Consider the following 9,636-nt stretch of genomic DNA (forward strand, 5'->3'; position numbering starts at 1 on the left):
TTTTTCCCTTAACAGATGCAAGAAAAGAGCCGGAAAAGGTCAAAGATAAATGCAGCCCTCACTTTGTTCTACATATTCAAAAGAACTTCTCTACAGAAAAACCCAAAATATATGTGTGTTCACTCAACCTTTTCCTGTCAGGAACAGGGTTCCAGATAGGGACACACAGGGTAACCACCGAGGACATTTTTGCAGGTCTGTGAAATAGCAGTGCTTATCAGCAGGGTCCCAAAAAGAGTGCAACTTCACGCGGGACCCATCAATCTGGAGAAAGAAAGGGAAGCTTAGAAACAGCATATTATCCTGAGAAATCACTCCCAGAAGGAAGAAAAAAGTTCACAGGGAGAATGCCAGGGAGGGGGAGAGAGAGGGAGACTGGAACATTGTCATCAGAAGCGGCTGGAATTGGAAACAGGCCAAGACCTCATCATGGCTGACATCCGTGCGCATAATCAGAAATTCCTTTCAATTATGTGGGAAAAATCTCTCCACATTGTCAGCCCAGATGCCCCTGTGAAGAAATAGCATGAAATGAGTCTCAGGGAGATGTCAGCATGGGAGCAGATCCAATTGCCAATGGCTTGGTTGGGGTAAGACAGGCCAGAGACACGGGATTGATGGGTTCAATCTGTTGTCCTCCAAAGCAAAACAAAACAACGTCAAAAAGGTAAAGGGACTCTGCACCCTGGTTTGGCAGTGCAGACAACAATTTAGCAAAGTTAGCCAAAAGCAGTTACTCCTCTAGCCGCGTGTATTAGTCTGTTACTATGATGAAATACCTGAGGCTGGGGACTTCATAAAGAAAAGAGGTTGCTTTAGCTCACAATTCTGGAAGCTCAAAGGCATGGTGCTGGCACCAGCTCAGCTCTGGTGAGGACCTTGTGGCAGATGGCATCACAGTGATGGGAGCAAGAGAGAGAGAGAGAGAGAGAGAGAGAGAATGCATGGCAGGATAGGAAGCCAGAGAGACAGGGAGGGGCCAGTGATAGCCTCCCCCTCCCTCCCCGTAAAGGTACCACCACCATTTAACATTGCCACACTGAGAGGCAAACTCCCAAGCCATGAACTCTTGGGGAAAACTCAACTCATACCCAACCCATTGTACCCCAAAATATCTCTTCTGCCTCAGTTTCCACATAAAAAAACCTAACCTGACTTTATAACACTAATTCCCACTCTTCTCTTCTGTCAAACTAGTCTATTTACCATTCTACAAATCTTATCATACTTTAAGGACCATTTCAGATTCCATCTCCTCCATGTGATTTTTCCGCTACATCTAGTAGACCCTATCCTAGGACTCTTTACCTACATAATCTTAGCCCTGTACTATATTAGTTGCAACTAAGAAGCTTAATAACAAAAATAATGATAATAGCTAATACTTATTGAACCCAAGCATGAAGCTAAACTAACTTAATCTTTATACAATCCACTGAGGGACAAAATAGTGACACTGTTAAATGCTTTTTTGCCAAAGAGGAAATTGAGGCTTAGCTAGGCAATATATCTAAAAGTACACACATAGACAGAGACTACATAGAAACATTTTTAAAGATTTATTTATTTATTTATTTGAGAGATACAGTTACAGGCAGAGAGGTAGAGACACAGAGAAAGTTCTTCCATCTGCTGGTTCACTTATCAAATGACTGCAACAGCCAGAGCTGAGCCAGTCCAAGGCCAGGAGCTAAGAGCTTCTTCCAGTTCTCCCACACCAGTGCAGGGGCCCAAGCACTTGTGCCATCTTCCACTGCTTCCCTAGGCCATTAGCACAGAGCTGGATCAGAAGTGGAGCAGCTGGGACTTGAACCAGAGCCCATATGAGATGCTGGTGCCACACGTAGAGGCTTAATCTACTAAGCCACAGCACCAGCCCCAATAGAAACTTTTGTCCTTCTAATTTCAGAGCCTAGTCTCTTAACCCTTGGCTGTTCTTCTTGCTTTAATATTGCTCAGTGTATGTCTACTGAGAAGGAATTGATCAATGCCTCTTTTTCAGATCTCACCCCCCAAAAAAGTTTAGAAAGCCAATTTACAAAAAGTACATACTCGATACCTTCAAGTCTGACAATTTTCTCTACTCAGCACCTATATTCTAAACATCAAACTCTCCATGACTTGCTTTACAAGTGATTTCATTGATGAGTATGAGTACTCAGAAAAAACTTAAAAGTTACATAGGTAGGGGTTATGTGGTACCAAGTTAATTAATATTCTTGGAAAGAATTGGAAGAGTGTTACCTTATTATATAAGATTTTGGTTGGTAACTAGACATTCTAAAGTTAAATGTAATGATGAATACTGATTTCTGTCAAATAGCATTTCTACATTATAATCTAATAATCATAGTGTAAGGTCATTGTAATCATAGGACTATGGGATAAAGCTGGAGATGACTCTGAGGACATCAAGGACAACTTTTTGCTGTTGAAGCAGGAAATCAGGTTCTAGGAGAGACCTTGTACTTGATCATTCAAGGAATTACTGACAGAGTTAGCATTGTTTACATATGAGAATTAGAACAGACCAACCTGCATGGGAGACATGAAGTCACTGGGAGGGTCCAGTGCTTGAAACAGCCCAAGGTCTGCACCTAAGGTAGGCTCTAGATCAGCACTATCTAATAGAAATACAATGCAAGTCACTTATATCATTCTATGTTTGCCACATTTTTAAAAGTTAAAACCAAATAAAATAAGTTTTAATATTATTTATTTAATCTAACATATACATAATATTATTTCAGCGTCTAATCAATATAAAATATAACCGAACATTTTACATTTTTATTGTCCTATTAAATCTTTGACATCAAGCATGTAGTTTTAATTTTCAACACAATTTGGACTACTCATACCTCAAATGCTCTAGAGTCACATGTGGCCAATGGCTCCCAGATTGGACAGGGCAGTCACTGGAGGACTATCTTGTAGAGTCCATTTCATTTTGAAGTCTTGAAACCCAACCAAACCAGTCTTACCCTAATAACAGGACTCACTTCTGTTTATGCCCAACAATGTTGCACCTAGGTATGGAATAAGTCCCTTTTCCCTATTATCTTCACACATCTGTATTATTCAGCTGAGGGCTCTCTCCCTAGCCCACTGGCCATATTGACTATGATTAGGAGGCTTTCAACATAGTTCCTTCTCCTAAGACTATGATTTTATCCACTACCATGTTAGCTGCAGTTCTTGCCCCAGATACCTTCTCAGCTTCCTCTTTTTCTTTCTAAAGAACAGCTCCTGTAGCCCTCCCTCATTCCCCCCCTTTAAAAACTCATTAATCACAAACATGTTCCCACTGGAGCCAACTTCAGGCTACTCTCAGATTTAGAGGCTTAAGTGAAAGAACACTGGAGTCTAATGGAGGACAGCTGAGGGCTCTAGATCAGATGCTCCTGTTTCTTCTGCATGCCCACAGAATTTGGGTTTGTGTTTATGTATGGCCTTGAGAGAAACAGCCCATGGTCAAAGTATTAAATGTCTAAGGAAGAGGACAGTGTGGTGGCTAAGTGCTCAGCTCTAGGATTGGACAGCTTGTGATCAAATAGCACTTCAGCATGGGAGCAGTGTGTAAATTCTCTAAGCTTCAACATCTCCTAATAGCTGTGAGGTGAAATGAGACAACCCAAATATAGGACTTAAGACAGGGCCCCAACATGCTATCAATCAGGTTACTATTAAACACGGTATTTGCTGAATTGCAAGGAACAGACATAATCTTTGTTGTATGGGTCAGCCCGCAGAATTGCCACAGCTAAAAAGGACACAGCACATTGCATTGTGGGTTGTGCAAAGTAACAGCAAAACTATTTCTATTTCACATTAGGCATCTGATCACACTAACTTCAGGATCTGACTTCCTTCTCCTCACCTGTGTCCAGCACTCTCTGCTGACCTCCTGGCTTTTTCAGAACTGTCTGAGTGAAGATGGTTTCAGAGAACTTCCCAAAGGGATAAGGGATCTGCTGAGTGAGAGGCTTGTCTTCATGCTGCCCAAAGTCACCCTCATATAGTTTGCAATTAAACAACTTCTCCCCTGGAAGAAGAAACAAATAATTCATAATTGGCAATCTGCATAATGAATGGTGCATCTATGCAAATATAACATTTGGAATAATCTATTAATATCTCAACTGTGATGTCTGTGGGCCACCACTTCCCATGCTAAAAGACAGAGCCAAATATTTTCTGACTCCTCTTGAGGTGAGATGAGAGAATGACAAGCTGCTGTCTGCTTGGGGTTCAATTAGAAATCTGGAGACCGCCAGAGTTAAGGGATTTCAGAGGCTGTTCCATCTCTAACTCCCATCCATAGCACTCACATTAAGGATGAGGAGACAGAAACCGAGAGAGGCACAGAAACGTTCAGGGTTGTGCACTATTAGAGGAGGCACCAAGGTCACATAAACACCAGTGCAGACTCCTGCCTCCAGCTCTCTGTGACATGCTGATGTGTTTTTCCTGCTGATGAAGTTTTTTGCTGCTGAAAATAGCAGTCTTCCATGAAGAATTGGTCTTCCTTTGCCATCCATCCCTCTTGGTTGAACTCTTCTTCCTGATCTGGACTTTTTTCAAAAGATTTATTTATTTACTTGAAAGTAAGAGTTAGAGAGAGAGAGAGAGAGAGAGAGAGAGAGAGAGAGAGAGAGAGAGAGAATCTTACACCCTCTGGTTCACTCTCCTGATGGCCATAACAACCAGGCTGGGTCAGGCTGAAGTGTGTGTGTGTGTGCGTGTAACAAGCAACAGTGCATGTCCACATACCTCTGTTCAGGGAAGGGTGGGGAACTGTGGTTAGGGACAGACCAGTCAGTTACTCAATCATGCTGTTTGTCCTTGCCCAAGATGGAAGAGCAGCAGTATGAATCTTGGAGGTTTGGACTACACCCTGACATGGACATTAACAAACCAGTTACAAATTCTGATCTTTCTTCAAGGTACAGGGCAAATTGTTCCTCCTTATGGGTGCCTTTGACCTAACCTCATGTGCAGGTTTAATTCCTGCTCCAGCTTGTGTACACCACCATTTTACTTTGTACAATGTGTAATTTGTTGAGCTTCCAAGCTAGTTTTGAATCTTTTTGTCTCTATGAGGTCCTGAGACCTTACACAATGCCTGCTACAAATAAAGATTCAGCAAGTATTTGACAAAAGACAGAATGAGTGGATTAACTCCTAAGACTCCCCAGACTTCAATATCCACATCAAGGAAATTAGGTACTTAGACTTTCTCAATTAAATATTATGACTCTAAGATTTTTATTGAGCACTTGCTGTGTGATCACATTTTGCTAAGGGTTATTAAGAATTAACAAAAGTAGGAAAACTACTTCCACCCCCACCCCACCCCAAGAGTTTAGTTGCAATGAAAAACATGCTCAAGAAAAAAAAAATCATTCTAGGCTGCTCTGGGTGTTTCTAACTGACGGTACAACAGGAGCTCAGGAAAAAAAAAAGAGAGAGAGAGAGAGAGAAGCCACTGGCAGGAGGGGGACTTCAAGAAAGTTCTCAGTGGTGGTAGGATGGACACAAGCTGGGAACATCCTGAGAGGAGGTGACTGAGCCAAGGCATGGCTTTGAGGCTAGACTTATAAGCCAGGTATCTGGGTAAGGGCAATGGAAACATCTGTAGCTGTAGATCCTAATTTGTGATTGTTGATTAAGAATCACTGACAATGAGATTTTTGGTTCCTCATTCTTCTCATACATTTAACCTCTCAATTGCTATCCACTTCTTCTTTTAAAAAAAGAAAGGTTCTTGTCTCTTTTGTGTTAATAAATCCTGTTGTCACCCTTGCTGTCCTTTCAAAGTGTTCCTCCACTTCCTGTCCCCTTTGAAAGGTGGTTTACACCCTGCCTCTGTTGTCAGAACAGCGTGTTGTGATCTGGCTGCCTGTTCCACCATGCACCGATACTGCTTTCAGTTACCAAAACACCTGAGGTTGCCATAATCAGAAGCCACTGCTCATTCCTGGTGGCCCTTGAGCTAGGATATGTTGACCACCAGCCTGCCTCTCTTAAGATGACTCTTCTGATTTCTATGCCCTACTTAATGTTGACATGTTCATCACAAAGCCCACTCCTTGTCTGTTTTTTACTGCTTTCTTCTTTTATCTAACCAAAATTATCCCCCAAAACTCCAGAGTAGCCCTACACTCAACCTTTTCATGATTATATCTTTTTTATATAATATTAGTTTCTACCCAGATGACTTAGAAATCCCTGGTACTAACCTCCGTTTTTATCTCAAGCTTTAGACATTGGCTTCTACATAAACTCTTAGAGTTCTAAAAGCCAATGTCACCTCAAAACCAAAGTGTAAAGATACATGCGAACATTACTTTCTTTTTATTTCAAGTTTAGCTCCCATATAAAAGGGAGAACATGTGGTGTTTGTCTTTCTGTGCCCGACTTATTTCACTCAACATGAAGTCCTCCAGTTGTAACTATTCAGATGCAAATGACTGAATAATATTTCATTATCCTACCCACTAAACTTAAAACAAACCATTTTAAGTTTATTTGAGTTCATTAATGGTCCAGACATCCAGTTCCGTGTTCCACAACCTCAAGTTCCCGTGTTATCTTACATCTACACAACCTTCCAGTTATACAGATCTTTACTGTTTCCCAAAAGCATCCTACATCTTCCCATTTCTGTGGCTCGCCAGTCTGTCTTCCTGGAACGTGCTACTTGCTCCAATCACCATAAAAAAATGTATAATACTTCAAGTTTCTGTGAAATTACATTACCCTCTTGATCCTGGAGACCATTTTAATCTCTATCTCCTTGTTTTTCCCCTAATGCATTTAGATATGTTACTTTGATTTTATACTTATGTATCCATGGACTCCAAAATAGTGAATTCCTAAGGCAAGGTGCTAGGTCTCATGTATTGCTGAATTCTCTGGAGTATTTAGCAGAGTGCCTTAAAGGCTACTATTAAGAGTGGAATGGAATGGAATTGAACTGAACTGAATTGAATTACTGGTAAAGAGATCTGAAGACAGCTCCTTTTATTCCTAGTCTCCAGAGTAAAATCTTTGGAGAACTGCTTCTTGAGAAGAATCTATGAGCTATTATAACAGTTAACATTTAGAACTAAACTTGGTTGGCCATCCTTGATCGTTAGTGAAAAACTGACTTCCAAGACTTCTGGAAATAATTTTTCAGCTCTGAGATAACATAATAGAGACAAGTTATTAAATAAAGTGTTTGGGGTTGAACATTAATTGCCTTGAATTCTAATTTCTCCTTCCATATACAACCAAGTTAATTTTATAAATGTTGTGTGAAGACCAAAAATTTAGATTATGATACAGTTCCTGCTGTCAAATTTAAGGTCTCAATGAAACTCAATGAAAAGAGGGGCCATGTTTGCTTTATTCACCAAAATATACAGAAAAATGCTGAATATATTGTATCAAATGAATCTGATGAAGTGATACTTAACCAAATTGCTAATTATATTAAAATCCAAAGTAATGAATTATAAATACAGCATAGAATAGTGACTGTGTCTTCTTAATTCGTGAATTCCCTATTCCACCATCACTACCAGTCAGAGCCTAACACAGTGCCTATGGTGACCTAAGTGGACATATTAAGGATAGAACGAGGCCAGCACTGTGGTGCAGCGGGTTAACGCCCTAGCCTGAAGCGCCGGCACCCATATGGGTGCTGGTTCTAGTCTCGGTTGCTTCTCTTCTGATCCAGCTCTCTGCTATGGCCTTGGAAAGCAGTAAAGGATGACCCAAGTCCTTGGGCTCCTGCACCCACATGGGAGATCAGGAAGAAGCACCTGGCTCCTGGCTTCGGATCAGCGCAGCTCTGGCCATTGCGGCCAACTGGGGAGTGAATCATCAGATGGAAGAGCTCTCTCTCTCTCTCTCTCTCAAAAAAGGATAGAACAGCTATAGATGTCATGGAGTACAAACTTCTACCTGGTATAAGACTTGCCCTCATTCTATGAGTCTGCTGTGTAGACTGCTTCCCATGTTGGAACATTCTCCCCTTTGTAATTCTATTATTATTACCAGAAACTTTATCTTATTTATATGATCCCTTTAACACTTAATCCTATCTATATGATCATTTTAAGACTTAAGATGGGCATATTTACCACCCAGCTTAATGGTATTTAGGGTCCCATGGCAAGTTTTTAAACTGTGCCCTTAGAAGTAAGTCTGTGGGAATGTACGCAGAACTGTACAGCTTTACAGTTACAAACTTACTCCTCTCCCTCTTATTCCCACTCTTATTTTTTACTGAGGTCTACTTTCACACTCTGACCTCAGAATTAGCCCTTAAGGCATTCTGGTCTGGCCAAAAAGTCCTTGAGAGCATTTCAGGAATGGAAAGCCAAGATACTGTGGCAAAAAATAAATAAATAAATAAATAAATAAATAAATCCTACATGAAGGATCTCTGTGAGTGGGACCCCAGTGGAAAAAAGTGGCCGTCAAAGAAGGATGCACTTTTCTCTGAAGGGAGGAGAGAATTTCCACTTTGCTGATTACCTTGTCTAAATACTGACAGATTGTGGATTCAAAAGGCTTCCATGTCCTTGGAAGCACAAGTCAAGATTGTTAAAAAGACAATTCCTATATTGAGCCCAAAGTTGGCTTCTTCTTTTTAAGATTTATTTATTTATTTGGAAGGCAGTTACAGAGAGGCATGGAGAGAGAGAGAGAGTCTTCCATCTTCTGGTTCACTCCCTCAAATGGCCACAGCAACTAGAGCTGGGCCCATCCAAAGCCAGGAACCAGGAGTCAGGAGCCAGGAGCCTCCTCCAGGTCTCCCATGTGAATGCAGGAGCCCAAGGACTTGGGCCACTCTCTACTGCTTTCCAGGTCAAAGCAGAGAGCTGGATTGTAAGTGGTGTAGCTGGGGCTCCAACTGGCACCCATAGGGATGCTGGCACCACAGGCAGCTGCTTTACCTACTATGCTACAGCTCTCGCTCCCAAAGTTGGCTTCTTAGGAATTCCACCAACTGGTCCTAACTATGGCTCCAAAGCAGTATAGTGAAAACCTATTTTGTCTTATGTGTGGTGGCCTTTCCCATGTCTGCAGATAGCTATATCTCTGCTATGTGGAACTACACACCTATCCTCTTAATCATTCCTTCTTTGACTTGGTTTCAAAACCACTCCTATCATTATCCTCATCTGGAAACACTGTAGGTACTCACTGATTTTCCAAAACATTCCCAGACCTGGGTGAGAAACCTTGAAAATTCTTTGTATAACCGCTTTTTACAATCTGAGCCCCATCCACCTCTTAAGGAAGCCTAAGAGAACATCAAACTTTATGGAAGTTGCATCATTATTTTCCTATGCTAAGTGTATTATTTTAAATTTTCATGGTTTTTTAGAAAAAAATCCACCAACAATGTCTTCCATCCTCTAATTTCCTAGTGAACACAGGACAGACATGACTAGGACCAAAATTATATCATGTATGTACTTCATCTCATGTATGAACCTGTTGCAGAAGTATTATCTATGAGGAAAGGTACTCACCACTAACTAGCCATATGCAAATGACTTTTCATCTCATCTATCAAACTGCTCAATAATGGCTACCTTCCTCACCAGAATAATATAGAGCTCAGTTGGGACCATT

The sequence above is a fragment of the Lepus europaeus genome, chromosome 9, assembly GCF_033115175.1.
Source record: "Lepus europaeus isolate LE1 chromosome 9, mLepTim1.pri, whole genome shotgun sequence".
Taxonomy (NCBI): Eukaryota; Metazoa; Chordata; class Mammalia; order Lagomorpha; family Leporidae; genus Lepus; species Lepus europaeus.